General features: G+C 51.5%; 1 protein-coding gene across 21 annotated transcripts in view; it reads left to right on the top strand.

Moving 5' to 3' along the window:
* The first annotated feature begins 419 nt into the window (after positions 1 to 419).
* FLYWCH1 (FLYWCH-type zinc finger 1) overlaps positions 420 to 16,229 on the top strand; it is a 44,140-nt gene continuing 28,330 nt past the window's right edge. For 7 of the 21 annotated variants that reach the window (XM_063618345.1, XM_063618342.1, XM_063618344.1 and 4 more), the window contains exons 1-2: positions 7,109 to 7,335; positions 9,353 to 9,466. The gene's annotated coding sequence lies outside the window, so the exon portion shown is untranslated. Of the gene's footprint in view, positions 518 to 7,092; positions 7,336 to 9,352; positions 9,467 to 10,658; positions 10,729 to 16,229 lie in introns of those variants that run through there. The other 14 variants (XM_055241025.2, XM_063618358.1, XM_063618359.1 and 11 more) reach the window with 8 other exon arrangements.

Raw genomic sequence — 16,229 nt, 5'->3', positions numbered from 1 at the left:
CAGCTCCAATGGCAAGATACATCCCAGTTGCTTCCAGGTTGTAAGCAATCCTGAAATAGCCTCGTATGTTCCTAGGACAGAGTTCTAGAAGTGAGATTGCCGCACTGGAAGAATGCAAGTTACATTCAACCCATGTCCTGCGAATGCCGAACTCTCCGGCATTTGTCAACACCTGGTTTTATCATCAAGAAGAAAACAGTAATAACGCATCCTCTGCTTGGCCCTTGCGTGCACAGCCTCAGCGCTTTTCACCTCGCGGTCTCATTTTCCTTGCACAGCACCGAGCGCTGGGCAGGGCCTCATCCGGGTTCAGGGCCGGAATCTGGAGACGTTCTGGCCGATGCTCCTGGCGGCCGGGAGAGGGCGCGCGCGGACTCAGCGGCGGCCCAGCAGCCTCAGCAGGACCCAGGCAGTGCTGGCAGCCAGGAGTGCGGTTCCGCCCCGCAGCCTCAGTCCCGCTCCGCCCACCCGCCTGACCCCTACCCAGGCTCCTTAAGGCCCAGACACCGGCTCTAAGGTGCCTTCTGCAGGGATGGGAGGTGGGCGACTGGGAGGGGTGGAGGGGGCCTGTGTGTTGACCTTGCGGGTGGCAGCCGTTGGGGAATTGCAATGGGGTCCACACTGTCGCTGCACAGGGCGCGAGCCGCAGCCTTTCCTCCCGTCTCGCTTCCTCCGACAGGCGCCCGACTCGGACACGTGGCGTTCCTGTGGTTACCACATCCACTGTTTTTTGGTCTCCTCACCCCACACCTTAACATAAACTCGACACCAGGGAAGGCATCTTGGACGATTTTGGTCCCCGAGGGTCCCAGTGCGGAGGGCAGGGATAGAGGGAGCGGTGTGGTGCAGGGGGATACAGAACGCGGAGGACACCTGGGGGCTGGGGATGCGGGGACGAGGAGCGCGCGGAAGAGCCAAGGTTCCGGGGTTGGGGGGTGCGGATTTCAGAGGAACCGCAGGGGATGTGGACGGACTCAGGGAAGGAAGGGGTCCCAGAGAGGACGCGGGCGGCTGCAGGACACAAAAGGTGCGGCACGCAGGAGGCTGTGGGTCGTGCGGGAGCCCAGGGCACCTCGACATGGACCCGCCAGACTTGTGGCTCCTCCAGCGGCCGCTTTAGAGCGAGAGGAGGTGGGCAGGCCGTGAGGCGGGTCTCCCTAGGGTCTCCCAGGGAGGAGCGGCGCCATCCCCGAGCCAGCCGAGGACGCGCAGCCAGAAGGGGGGCTCGGGCGGGGAGAAAGGTGCGGGCGGACCGGGGCGACCCCAGGGTGATAGGAGAGCCGCAGTGAGCCCAGGGCACGGTGCTGGGGCCGCTCTGGCCGCCGCCGCCAAGCGTCACAGGAAAACAGGAACCAGGACCCCGCGGCTCCTGGCGCTTGGTGTCAGCCCGATACCGCGCCGCGTTGCTGGAGAATGTGTCCTCGGCGCGCGGTGAGCCAGGGAGGGACTGCGGGAAGGGCGGGGCCCGTGGGCAGGGGAGGGAACAATGGGCGGGGACCGAATCAATTCGCGAGGGGTGAGCCAATGGTCGAGGGCTAAACCAATAGGCAAGGCCTGGACCAATGGGCGAGTACTGGACATCAATGAACGGGGGCTGAACTAATGGGGGGGCGGGGCCAAAGGGCGGGGCTGAGCCAATAGAAGGGAGCGGAACAAACGGGTGGCTGAACCAATGGGCGGGGCTGAACCAATGGGCGGGGCTGGACCAATGGGCTAGGGCTGGGCCAATGGGCGGGGCTGGACCAACGGGCGGGGCGGGGCAAAGGGCGGGGACTAAGCCAACAGAAGGGGACGAAACAAATGGGCAGGGCTGGACCAATGGGCGAGGGATGGGCCGGGGCTGGGCCAATGGGCGTGGCTGGACCAATGGGCGAGCGAAGGGCCAATGGGCAGGGCGGGGCCAAAGGACGGGGTCTGATCCAATGGAAGGGGGCGGTACCAACGGGCGGGGCTGAACCAGTGGACGGGTTGGACCAATGGACGGGGGATGGGCCAGGGCTGGACCAATGGGCGACGGCTGGACCAATGGCCACGGGCTGGACGGTGGCTGGACCAGTGGGAAAAGGAGGATTTCACCTCGTGGAATGCTCAGGGGACGAAGGGAGTATTCCTTTGTCCAGCTTCTACTTTGACATAATTTCTCACCTACAGAAAAGTTGCAAGAATCCCAAAAGGAGGCTGACTGGGGTGGCTCACGTCTGTTTCCCAGTGCTTGGGAAGGCCAAGGCGAGAGAATCGCTTGAGCTCAGGAGTTTGAGACTAGCCTGGGGAATATAGGGAGAACACGTCTCCAGTAAAAATTAAAATTAAGACCGGGAGGGGTGGCTTACGTCTGTAATCTCAGCACTTTGGGAGGCCAAGGCGGGCGGATCACCTGAGGTCGGAAGTTAGAGAACAGACTGACCCAACAAGGAGAAACTCCGTCTCTACTAAAAATACAAAACTAGCCGGGCGTGGTGGCGCATGCCTGTAATCCCATCTACTCCGGAGGCTGAGGCAGGAGAATCGCTTGAATCCGGGAGGCAGAGGTTGCGGTGAGCCAACATCGCACCATTGCACTCCAGCCTAGGCAAGAAGAGCGAAACTCCGTCTCAAAAACAAAAAAAAATTAAAAAATTAGCCGGGGTGGTGGTGCGCACCTGTAATCCCAGCTACTCGGGAGCCTAAGGTGGAAGAATCGCTTGAACACGGAGGCAGATTTGCAGTGAGCCGAGATCGCGCCATTGCACTCCAGCCTGGGCAACAAAGCGAGAGTCTGCCTCAAAATAATTATAATAATAACAATTGCGGCCGGGCGCAGTGGCTCACGCCTGTAATCCTAGCACTTTGGGAGGCCGAGGCGGGCGGATCACAAGGTCAGGAAATCGAGACCATCCTGGCTAACACGGTGAAACCCTGTCTCTACTAAAAATACAAAAAATTAGCCGGACTTGGTGGCGGGCGCCTGTAGTAGTCCCAGCTACTCGGGAGGCTGAGGCAGGAGAATGGCGTGCACCCGGGAGGCGGAGATTGCAGTGAGCCAAGATCACGTCACTGCACTCCAGCCTGGGCGACAGAGCAAGACTCCGTCTCAAAAAAAAAAAAAAAAAATTGCGGTGTTCTCAATGATGTAAAATTAAAGGTGGTGATTCATTTTCACAAAGATTGACAAGAAAGATGACAACCGGAAACTCAAGAGACCCAGAGGTGGCAAAAGAATATTGAAAAGGAATAACAGGCAGGACGCAGTGGTTCATGCCTGTAATCCTAGCACTTTGGGAGGCCGAGGCAGGTGGATCACCTGAGGTCAGGAGTTCGAGACCATCCTGGCCAACATGGTAAAACCCCTCTCTACTAAAAATACAAAAATTAGGCCGGGCGCGGTGGCTCACGCTTGTAATCCCAGCACTTTGGGAGGCCGAGGCGGGCGGATCACGAGGTCAGGAGATCGAGACCACGGTGAAACACCGTCTCTACTAAAAAAATACAAAAAATTAGCCGGGCGTGGTGGCGGGCGCCTGTAGTCCCAGCTCCTCGGAGAGGCTGAGGCAGGAGAATGGCGTGAACCCGGGAGGCTGAGCTTGCAGTGAGCCGAGGTCGGGCCACTGCACTCCAGCCTGGGTGACAGAGCGAGACTCCGTCTCAAAAAAAAAAAAAAAAAAAAAAAAAAAATACAAAAATTAGCCAGGCGTGGTGGCGTGTACCTGTAATCCCAGCTATTTGGGAAGCTGAGCCAGGAGGATTGCTTGAACCAGGGAGTCGGAGGTTTCAGTGAGCTGAGGTGGCACCACTGCACTCCAGCCCGATAAAAGAGCGAGACTCCGTGTCAAAAAAAAAAAAAAAAAAAAAAAGAAAGAAAGAAAAGGAAGAACAAAGTTGGAGGACTCACATTCTCCGATTTCAAAATTTACAAAGCATCAGCAATCAAGACAGTGTGGTACTGCCATAATAATAGATATATTTGGCTGAGCACGGTGGCTCACACCTGTAATGCCAGCACTTTGGGAGGCCAAACGGGCAGATCACTTGAGGTCAGGAGTTCGAGAGCAGCCTGGCCAACATGGTGAAACCCCGTTTCTACTAAAAACACAAAAATTAGCCGGGCGTGATGGTGCGCGCCTGTAATCCCAGCTACTGAGGAGGCTGAGGCAGGAAAATCGCTTGAACCCGGGAGGCGGAGGTTGCAGTGAGCCGAGATCCTGCTACTGCACTCCAGCCTAGGCGACAGAGCGAGACTCTGGCTCAAAAAGTAAATAATAACAATAATAATAATAGATATATGGCAGGGCGTGGTGACTCACACCTGTAATCCCAGCACTTTGGGAGGCCGAGAGGGCAGATCACCTGAGGTCAGGAGTTCGAGACCAGCCTCGCCAACATGGTGAAACCCTGTCTCTACTAAAAATACAAAAATTTAGCCGGGCGTGGTGGTGAGTGCCTGTAATCCCAGCTACTTGGGACCCTGGAGCAGGAGAATCACTTGAGCCCGGGAGGTAGAGATTACAGTGAGCCAAGATCGCACCATTGCACTCTAGCCTGGGCAAGAAGAGCAAGACTCTGTTTCTAAATAAATAAATAATAGATACATCAATGGAATAGAATCAAAAATCCAGAAACAAACCACATTTATGATCAATTGGTTGTCAACAAGGGTGCCAAAGGTAGGGCGCGATTGCTAGCACTTTGGGAGGCTGCAGCGGGTGAATAACTTGAGCCTAGGAGTGTAAGACCAGCCTGGGCAGGATAGGGAAACCCCGTCTCCACAAAAAAAAAATACAAAAATTAGCCGGATGCGGTGGTGTGCACTGTAGTGCCAGCTACTTGGGAGGCTGAGGCAAGAGGATCGATGGAACCCAAGAGTTTGATTGAGGCTGCAGAGAACTGTGATCTCACCACTGCACTCCAACCTGGACGACTGAGGGAGATGCTGTCTCAAAAACCAAACAAAACAAACGAAGAAACAAAAACAGCATCCTGGCCGGGCATGGTGGCTCGTGCCTGTAATCCCAGCACTTTGGGAGGCCAAGTCGGGCGGATCACCTGAGGTCAGGAGTTTGAGATCAGCCTGAACAACGTGGTGAAACCCTGTCTCTCTTAAAAATACAAAAATCAGCCAGGCATGGTGGCGCACTCATGTAGTCCCAGCTATTGGGGAAGCTGAGGCGGACAATCGCTTGAACCGGAAAGCAAAGGCTGCAGTGAGCCAAGATAGCGCCGTTGCACTCCAGCCTGGGCATCGCAGTCAGACAGACTCCTCTCAAAAAAAGCTGGGCGTGGTGGCAAGTGCCTGTAATCCCAGCTGCTCAGGAGGCTGAGGCAGGAGAATCACTTGAACCCGGGAGGTGGAGGTTGCAGTGAGCTGAGATCGTGCCACTGCACTCCAGCCTGGGCGACAGAGCAAGACTCCATCTCAAGAAAAAAAAAGTAATTAAGTTCTGCTACTTTTTTTTTTTTTTTTGAACAGAGTCTTGCTCTGTCGCCCAGCCTGGAGTGCAGTGGCATGAGCGCAGCTCACTGCAGCCTCGAGCTCCCAAGCTCAAGTGATCCTTCCACCTCAGCCTCCTGAGTAGCTGGAACTACAGCGCATCACCACATCCAACTAATTTTTTCTTGTTCCTCTTTTCTTTTTTTCTGTAGAGAAAGAGTCTCACTATGTTGCCTAGGCTGATCTCAAACTCCTGGGTTCAAACGATGCTCCTGTCTCAGCCTCCCAAAGTGCTGGGATTACAAGCAAGAGTCACTGTACCCGACCAACATGGATGAACTTTGAAAGTGCTATGCTAAGGCTAGGTGAAAGAAGTCAGTCACAAGAGACCACATATTTGTTGCATGATTTCATTTATATGAAATGTGCAGAATACACAAATCTATAAAGACAGAAAATAGATCATATTACTTAGGGCTGGGGTGATTAGCAAATTAGACGGTGATGGCTAAAGGTTTCTTCTTGGAGTGATGAAAGGTTTTAAAACTGACTATGGTGCTGTTTGCACAACTCTGTGACTATACTACATATCATTTAATTGTACACTTTAAATGGGAGAAATGCATGGTATGTGAATTATGTTTCAATAAAGCTCTTACCAAAAAAATAGTAAACTGATTGTGTTAACATAGTTTTATGAAAAACTACAATATTTTCCCAAAGAAATTTAGTGAGAAGAGTGACATAGTTATACATTTTTGCAAATATCTTTGTTGCTGGCTTAAAAGAAGACTACTGGCTCTCAAACCTGCTTCTACATTCAATGTGTTACATCACACGTCATGCAGACTTTGTAATACTATATAATATTTCTTTCTTTTTTTTTTTTTTTTAGACACAGTCTCACTCTGTTGCCCAGGCTGGAGTGCAGTGGCGCCATCTCAGCTCACTGCAACCTCCGCCTCCCGGGTTCAAGTTATTCTCCTGCCTCAGCCTCCCGAGTAGCTGGGATTACAGGCGCCCACCACCATGCCTGGCTAATGTTTGTATTTTTAGTAGAAACGGAGTTTCACCATGTTGGCCACGCTGGTCTCGAACTCCTGACCTCAGGTGATCCACCCTCCTTGGCCTCCCAAGTTGCTGGGATTACAGGCGTAGCCACTGCGCCCGGCCCAGGTATTTTTTTTGTTGTTGGCTTTCTGATGTAAGAAAGAACTGTCCCTTCTCCCCCATTGACTTATTTCTTTCAGTTTGGACTCGTATCGTAGTCAAGGTTATAATCCGTTGCTATCGCTGTTTATTTGAATCTCACACTAGTTCTGCTCTGGAGTGGGGTCACTGGGGGTGTCAATGAGATGCATGAGAATTGCCTTCCCACGGGGTCAGGAAACTGACAAGCCCAAGGGTGCATGTCAGCAAACGCTCCGCTTCCTGCAGGCAGCCTCAGATACTGGGGACGGTCCCGGGGTCTCAAGCGCCCCCTACTCCAGCCCCTTTACGCCAAGAGCGTGCTGTCCAGCACCCCCATCCTAGCTCCGCCCCTGGACGCCGCCGTCCAGTCTCGGGATGGCCCCGCCTTTTCCGTGAGTTATGTCCCCGCCCCCATGCGCTGATAGGCCAGGCCTGTGGTTCTGCGCCGCGCAGGGAAGACCCGGAGGAGCGGATTTACCTAAGGAACGGGCCGCGCGGTCTTGCTGCGCATGCTCTGAAGTAGCCCGCCTGAGCGTTCTGCAAGGCAGGCTCCCCGGCCGGGTCGCGCGCGCGGTCACGGGGCTCGCTCCCGAGCGGCAGGTCGGGGCTGGGAGCAGGCGCCGGGGTTGGGGTGGCGGCGGCGGCCTGGGCCGCGAGGTCGACGCCCGCTGCTGCAGCGGCAGAGGCTGAAGGACCCGCCGCGGCGCTGTCGCCGGAGAGAGAGGGCCCCGCTGCGGTCGGTGAGGACAGGCCCCTACGGGCGGGAGAGTCCCGCGTCCCTGGCGTAGACGCGCCCCCAGCCCGGCTCTCCCGGGGGTCCCGAGGGCTGCGGGCGCTGGGGAGGGGTTTGCGTCCCGGCGCTCAGGCCGCCTCCTGTGGGGTCTCCCGCGATTCCCTCCTTGCTCCTCGCTTCTCCATCCCCACCCCCCAGTCCCCTGGCCTAAGCCCGACACCCCCACATCAAGGATCCCTGCACTCGCCCGCCGTTCCTTGGCGGTGTCCAACCCCGCCCAGCGCTGCCTTCCTGGACCCGCAGCATCAGCCCCGTCCCACGGTTGCAGCTCGGGCGGTCCCAGTGACCTTGCACTTATGCGGGTCGGGACGCACCCCGCTCCCGCTTCTGACCCTATAGATCTCCGGTGACGGCTTTCGAACTTTGTTGACCCACAGCCGACACTGAGAAATGCCTTTTACGCGTGTACTCTGTGCCTGTGGGTCTGGATGCCTGAAGCACAAGTTTAAAGGGTGACGCTTGTTTAAGCTCACATGACGCAGCTGGATCTGTTCGGATTCAATTCCGTTCCATTCTCTTCCACCCCGTTTCAAAAGACTGCTGCTAACCAATGGAGCCTGCACATAACGGGTCTGACGTAGTTGAAACCCTCGCTCTAAACCCTGCCTGTTGTTCCTTTATTCCTTGTACTGGGAGGAAGCTGAACTCCCATAGTCAGATAATCATGTGCAAACTCCAATTCCAAAGAAATGGCTTATTTTTATTTTCATATTTCTGCTTTCCAGGGCCAATATGATTTCCAGGGCTTGATCTAGGTTTTCTCGTGTGATTCTACCATGTTTCTCTTGGTCCTTTCCCAAGTGCTACTGGCGGGACGTGTGGAAGGAACAAGGCTGAGGTTGGGGCTAGATTGCGGAGAGTTTATGACGCCCAGCTGATGATGCACTAAGGCTGGAGATGATTTAATTGGAGGTGATTTAACTGGGGAGAGACATGCTGAAAGTTAAGCTTTAGGAAGAGTGACCTGTCAGCATCCTATGTGGGGAACTGGAGTGGCTGCTGCCAAAGCTGGCAAGATGGTTCAGAGGCTTTGGCTTGGGCTGAGAGGTCGTGGTAAGGGATGACGTCCTGAGGTGGCGGGAGTGGAAAGGAGAAGGAAGATGGGTAGATCAGGCATAAAGGGAGAGAGATTTGAGGACGCATTAAGCTATGGGAAGGAGTAAATAAACTTAGATTTTGATGGAGGGTGATTGGGGAATACTGGGCTGGGGGGTCTCATTGGCCAAGCTCTCCCTTTCTGTGCCTGCTGATTTCTAAGTTGCTTTGGAGCTGTGGCTCTCAGGCAGTTTTGCACCCCAGGGAACATTCTGTAGTGTTGATGTCACAACGTGTGGTAGGGCATGACAGTGGGATCTGGCAGGTAGAGACCGGGGATGCTGCTGAACAGGACAGCCGCCCACAGCAGAATCATCTGGCCCAAAATGCCAACGGTGCTGAGATTGTGAATCTCATTTTTAGAGTAAATTTTAATTATTTGGGCATTTCTGCCACCTTCAACCTCTTCAGGAGGAATGTCTGTGTGCACCCACTGAGCGTGTGATGTCACCATAGTGTTACATGTCCGAGGCAAGTGCACCTGCAACGCTCATGGGTCAGTTGTGGGTAGGTGGGAGGTGGGTAGACATTGGAGTCATCCAGGAGCTTTTTTTTTTTTTAAAAAAAAAAAACATTTGTAGAAATAGGGGGGCAGGGCTCACTATGTTGCCTAGGCTGGTCTCGAACTCCCAGACGCAAACAATTCTCTCATCTGAGCCTCCCAAACTGCTGAGATGACAGGTGTGAGCCACTGTGCTACCGGCCCATTCAGAAGGTTTTTAAACAGAGGGCCTTCCCTCCTCCCGCTCCTATCACTCAGGACCCCTACTGCACCTGGATGCAGAACGCCTTGTTCTTGTGTAATGGTCGACAGTTCATGGAATAATTTCACTTGCAGTATTTCATTTGTCACTTTTCTTTCTTCACAGGTGAAACCAGCCCAGAGAAGTTATGGGATTTGCCCCCTGGTCTCCTGCCCAGCAAGCCAGCGCCATGACCCAGGTGTGGGGGATGATCGTGACGCCTCTCACTCACATGTGAAGGTAATTCTGTTGCTCCATCAGCTGCCGACAGAGCCTCCTGGTTTTCCAGCCTTACTGATTAGAGTTTGGACCCTTTGGTGTCTGAGAGACACCTGACAGCTGCTAACATGTGACCCTTAGGTCTACACTGAGCCCTTGTGGTCACCAGCAGGACCGCAGTGTCCCAGCAGGCCATCTGGCATTGCACTCAAATTGCCCCGCACCCTCAATTCTGGGAGAAGGGGAGAGAGGATAAGAGAGTGATGCACCATGAACTGAGACTTCGGAGCTTTCCATGCAAATCTGCCGGCCTGTGCTCCATTCACTTAAGAAATCTGTACTGAGTGCAGCCAGGCATGGTGGTTCACGTCTGTAATCCCAGCACTTTGGGAGGCTGAGGTGGGCAGATCACCAGAGGTCAGGAGTTTGAGACCAGCCTGGCTAACTGGTCTCTACTAAAAATACAAAAAACTGCCGGGCGCGGTGGCTCACGCTTGTAATCCCAGCACTTTGGGAGGCCGAGGCGGGCGGATCACAAGGTCAGGAGATCGAGACCACGGTGAAACCCCGTCTCTACTAAAAAATACAAAAAAAAAAAAATTAGCCGGGCGTGGTGGCGGGCGCCTGTAGTCCCAGCTACTCGGAGAGGCTGAGGCAGGAGAATGGCGTGAACCCGGGACGCGGAGCTTGCAGTGAGCCGAGATTGTGCCACTGCACTCCAGCCTGGGCGAAAGAGCAAGACTCCGTCTCAAAAAAAAAAAAAAAAAAAAAAAAAAAAAATACAAAAAACTTAGCTGGGCGTGGTGGCGCACACCTGTAATCCCAGCTACTCGGGAGCCTGAGGAGCAGAATCGCTTGAACCTGGTTCAAGGATTCAGTGGAGGTTGCAGTGAGCCAGGATCGAGCCACTGCACTCCAGCCTGCGTGACAGAGTGAGACTCTGTCTCAAAAAAGAAAAAGAAGAAATTTGTACTGAATGAAGATTGAACATTACAAAAGAAACACATTAGGGCCCCTGTATCTACCGCAAAACGATGGGTATCTACTGTTAAAAAAAAAAAAAAAAAAATGCACTTAAACTAGAGTAACAAAAGTTTCTCGTTTTTATTAAATGAGAAATTTATTAAATTTATTAAATATAATATAAATGTATTAAAATATACTCATTTTTATTACATGCACTGAATTTTTTTTTTTTTTTTCCCTGAGACAGAGTCTTATTTTGTTGCCTAGGCTGGAGTGCATTGGTGAGATCTTGGCTCACTGCACCCTCCATCTCCCAGGTAGGTTCAATCAGTTCTGCCTCAGCCTCCTGAGCAGCTGGGATTACAGGCATGTACCACGCCCGACTAATTTTTTTGTGTTTTTAGTAGAGACAGGGTTTTACCATGTTGGCCAGGCGGTAAACTGGGATTACAGGCCTATGCCACCAAGCCCAGCTAATTCTTGTATTTTTAGTAGAGACAGGGTTTCACCACGTTGGCCAGGCTGGTCTCAAACTCCTGAGCCCCAGTTTACTGGCTGTCTAATGGTAAGTAAAATCTTTAACATGTGTTTGCTTTATATGAGTATAAAAGAGTTGTATTTCCTTTGTTTTGGTCTAGGGCACGGTTTTTCAAACTGCTTAGTCATTGGTCCTAAAATCATTAGGTTCCCGTCAGCAATTTTTAAAATTACATGGGCTGGTCATGGTGGCTCATGCCTGTAATCCCAGCACTTTGAGAGGCCAAGGTGGGCGGATCACAGGAGGCAGAGGCAAGAGAATGGCTTGAGCCTGGGAATCGGAGGTTGCAATGAGCTGAGATCTAGCCACTGCTCTCCAGCCTGGGAGACAGAACAAAATTCTGTGTCGAGAGAACAAAAGAGAGAATCCAAAGAATCTAGAAGATTCTAGATCAGGAATATTGAAATGAATGTGCAAATGGAGGCAAAACTGGCCTCTTCTACAGTGGCCAAGAAATCATATTTTTTATTATAAGGCTGATCTCATCATATTTGGCCTGATTATGTAGTGCAGCAATAGTGCTGATTCACCAGATAAGCCTACCTGAGTTTGCCTGCCTGGAAGTCTCCATAAGGAACCTTAGACTTTTTAAAGTCTGTTGTTTCAGCCAGGTGCTGTGGCTCACACCTGTAATCCCAGCATTTTGGGAGGGAAACACGGGCTGATCACTTGAGGTTGGAAATTAGAGACCAGCCTGGCCAACGTGATGAAACCTCATCTCTACTACAAACAAAAGTTAGCTGGGCGTGGTGGTGCGCACCTGTAATCCCAGCTACTCAGGTAGCTGAGGCAGGATAATTATTTAACCTAGGAGGCAGAGGTTGCTGTGAGCTGAGATCATGCCACTGTACTCCTGCCTGGGCAACAGAGTGGGACTCCATCTCAAAATGAAAATAGAGGCCGGGTGTGGTAGCTCACGCCTGTAATCCCAGCACTTTGGGAGGCCGAGGCAGGCAAATCACGAGGTCAGGACATTGAGACCATCCTGGCTAACATGGTGAAACCTGTCTCTACTAACAAAATACAAAAAATTATCCAGGCGTGGTGGCAGGTGCCTGTAGTCCCAGCTACTCGGGAGGCTGAGGTGGAAGAATGGCGAGAACCCAGGAGGCAGAGCTTGCAGAGAGCCAAGATCGCACCACTGCACTCCAGCCTGGGTGACAGAGCCAGACTGCGTCTCAAAAAAAAAAAAAAAAAAAACGAAAAAAGAAAAAAATCTGTTGTTTGATATCCTGAGACACAGAAGGCAAGCCCAAGATACCTTCTCCATCCGATTTTACCTGTAGCAGCTACAATTTGGGCAAATTCCTCTCTTCTTGAGGTTCCCCACAGTACGCCTAAGGTTCTTGAAACTTGTTACATTGCTAATACTTTCAAAAAAGAGGAAATCGGCCAGGCATGGTGGCTCACTCCTGTAATCCCCACCCCCCAAAATCTGGAGTCTTTTTTCCCCCCCGAGATGGAGTCTCAATCTGTTGCCCAGGCTGGAGTACAGTGGCACAATCTTGGCTCACTGCAACCTCTACTTCCCGGGTTCAAGCGATTCTCTCTGCCTCAGCCTCCTGAGTAGCTGGGATTACAGGCGCCCACCACCATGCCCAGGTAATTTTTGTATTTTTTAGAAGAGATGGGGTTTTGCCATGTTGGCCAGGCTTGTCTTGAACTCCTGACCTCAGGTGATCCACCTGCCTCAGCCTCCCAAAGTGCTGGAATTAGAGGTGTGTGCCACCGCGCCTGCCCTTCGATTCTTTTTTTTTTTTTTTGAGACGGGGTCTCGCTCTTTCGCCCAGGCTGAAGTGCAGTGGTGCGATCTCGGCTCACTGCAAGCTCCGCCTCCCAGGTTCACCCCATTCTCCTGCCTCAGCCTCCCGAGTAGCTGGGACTACAGGCACCCGCCACCACTCCTGGCTAATTTTTTGTATATTTAGTAGAGACGGTTTCACCGTGTTAGCCAGGATGGTTTCGATCTCCTGACCTCATGATGGTCCTGCCTCGGCCTCCCAAAGTGCTGGGATTACAGGCATGAGCCACCGCGCCCGGCTTTTTTTTTGAGACGGAGTTTCGCTCTTGTTGCCCAGGTTGGAGTGCAATGGCGCGATCTTGGCTCACTGCAACCTCCACCTCCCGGTTTCGAGTGATTCTCCTGCCTCAGCCTCCTGAATAGCTGGAATTACAAGCATGTACCACCACGCCCATGTAATTTTTGTATCTTTAGTAGAGACGGTTTCTCCATGTTAGTCAGGCTGGTCTCAAACTCCCGACCTCAGGTGATCCGCCTGCCTCAGCCTCCCAAAGTGCTGGGATTAGAGGCATGAGCCACCATGCCTGGCCTTAAATGTTTTTAAGTTATAAACATGTAAAATAAAATTCACCAATGAATAACAAATATGACCAGAATAGACAGGAAATAAGAGGAAAGACCAGTGGATTGAGAGCTAGAAGGTAGTGTCTTGTCCAAGTAATATTTTGGTCTTTCTTGGAAAAAAAAAAAAAAACTTGTTTAGAAAGATAGTCTTTACTGAATTTGTTAATTGGATTTTGCTTCCTTTTTTTTTTTCTTTTTTGAGGCGGAGTCTCCCTCTTTTGCCCAGGCTGGAGTGCAGTGGCATGATCTCGGCTCACTGCAACCTCCAACTCCTAGGTTTAAGCAATTCTTCTGCCTCAGACTTCCAAGTAGCTGGGATTACAGGCGTGCACCACCACTCCTGAGTTATCTTTTGTATTTTAGTAGATGTTAGCCAGGGTGGTCTCGATCTGCTGACCTTGTGATCCCCCCGCCTCAGCCTCCCAAAGTGCTGGGATTACAGGCGTGAGCCACTGCACCCAGCTGCTCTAACTCTTATATATGTGTATATATTTGTTCATTTGTTTTAATTTTTTGTTTCTTTTTTTTTTTCTGAGACGGAGTCTCGCTCTGTCTCCCAGGCTGGAGTGCAGCGGTGTGGTCTCGGCTCACTGCAACCTCTGCCCCCCGGGTTCAAGCGATTCTCCTGCCTCAGCCTCCCGAGTAGCTGGGACTACAGGCGCCCGCCACCACACCCAGCTAATTTTTGTATTTTTAGTAGAGACGGGGTTTCACCATGTTTGCCGGGATGGTCTCGATGTCTTGACCTCGTGATCCGCCCATTTCGGCCTTCCGAAGTGCTGGGATTACAGGCGTGAGCCACTGCGCCCGGCCTATTTTTTGTTTCTTGAGATGGGCTGTTGTGATGTTGCCCAGATTGGCTTCAAACTCCTGGGCTCAAGCCATTTTCCTGCCACAACCTCCCAAGTAGCTGGGACTACAAATACGCACCACCATGCTCAGCTCTAAGTAATGCTTTTTGTAAATATAGCATTTTGGAAATCCTCTTGAATTGTTTTTCCAACTTGGAAAAATTTCCAAATTCTTGTTTGAAAACATTGCCACCCGTGTAATTTTACCAAGGCGATAGGAACATTTCAGGAGCAACACCACCATCTTGTGGCCATGTCGAGTATTGCTGCTGAGGATTTAAATTTTCGCTTCCCCATTACGGGTGGTCCTGCCTTATGTAATGGTCCTTTAGAAAGACTTCAGGTGGCCTCTGGTGGGGGCTTCCTGCTCTCAAGAGGGATACAGTAGCAGACATGATTGAATGCAGTGTGTGCTACAGAAAAGGAAGCGCCTTAAAGGCATTAATTCAACAATGGAAGTAGTTGTGCATTTGAGTGGCAGGGTTAGGGGTAATTTACTAGTATTACAGTGTTAACATTCTGAAATAGTTTCTATATATTTTTAGAATATGATATTAGAACTTAGAAAATTTCACAACATATAATGCATGCCACCCCTTCTTTGGTGAGTAAACCAAACCCAAGAACAAGAAGCTTCTGCTGTTTAGTAGAGTGCCTGTAATCCCAGCACTTTAGGAGGCAGGTAGGTAACTAGAGGCCAGGAGTTCGAGACCACCCTGGCCAAAATGGTGAAACTCCGTCTCTACTAAAAATACAAAACAAAATTTAGCCGTGTGTGGTTGGGGGTGCCTATAATCCCAGCTACTCAGGAGGCTGAGGCCTGAGAATCACTTGACCCCAGGAGGCGGAGGTTGCAGTGAGCTAAGATCGCGCCACTGCACTCCAGCCTGGGTGGCAGTGAAACTGTCTTAAAAAAAAAAAAAACAAAAAACTTTTTCACCCAGAGACCCTGGGAATGTGAGTCATTCTGACCATTGTTTTTTGTTGTTGTTGTTTTGTTTTTGTTTTTTTTTGTTTTTTGAGTTGGAGTTTTGCTCTTGTTGCCCAAGTTGGATTGCATTGGCGTGATCTCCTGCCTCAGCCTCCTGAGTAGCTGGGATTGCAGGCATGTGCCACCATGCCCAGCTAATTTTGTATTTTTAGTGGACACGGGGTTTCTCCATGTTGGTCAGGCTGGTCTCGAACTCCCGACCTCAGGTGATCTGCCCACCTCGGCCTCCCAAAGTGCTGGGATTACAGGCGTAAGCCACCACACCCGGCCCTTTTTTTTTTTTTTTTTTTTTTTTTTTTTTTATTTTTTTATTTTTTGAGACAGAGTCTCACTCTGTCGCCCAGGCTGGAGTGCAGTGGCGCGATCTCAGCTCACTGCAACCTCTGCCTCCCGGGTTCAAGTTATTCTCCTGCCTCAGCCTCCCGAGTAGCTGGGACTACAGGCGCCCACCACCATGCCCAGCTAATTTTTGTATTTTTAGTAGAGATGGGGTTTCACCATATTGGCCAGGCTGGTCTCGAACTCCTGACTTCATGATCCGTCTGCCTCGGCCTCCCAAAGTGCTGGGATTACAGGCATGAGCCACCATGCCCAGCCAGGGATTGTTTTTCAATAACTTTCCTGAGATATAATTTACATACCATATAATTTCTCCATCTACAGTCTACAATTCATTGTTTTTAATGTATTCAGAAAGCTGTACAAGCATCACCACCATCAATTTTAGGACTTTTTTTTTTTTTTTGAGGAGGAGTCTCACTCTGTCGCCCAGGCTGGAGCGCAGTGGTGCAATCTCCGCTCACTGCAAGTTCTAGCTCCTGGGTTCACGCCATTCTCCTGCCTCAGTCTCCCGAGTAGCTGGGAGTACAGGCACCCGCCACCACGCCCGGCTAATTTTTTGTATTTTTAGTAGAGACGGGGTTTCACCATGTTAGCCAGGATGGTCTTGATCTGCTGACCTCGTGATCCGCCTGCCTCGGCCTCCCAAGGTGCTGGGATTACAGGCGTGAGCCACCGCGCCCGGCCAATTTTAGGACATTTTTATTACCCTAGAAAGGAACCGCATGCCCCTC

The sequence above is a fragment of the Symphalangus syndactylus genome, chromosome 14 (assembly GCF_028878055.3).
Source record: "Symphalangus syndactylus isolate Jambi chromosome 14, NHGRI_mSymSyn1-v2.1_pri, whole genome shotgun sequence".
In the NCBI taxonomy this organism is placed as follows: domain Eukaryota; kingdom Metazoa; phylum Chordata; class Mammalia; order Primates; family Hylobatidae; genus Symphalangus; species Symphalangus syndactylus.
This window is presented reverse-complemented; position numbering and strand designations above follow the sequence as displayed.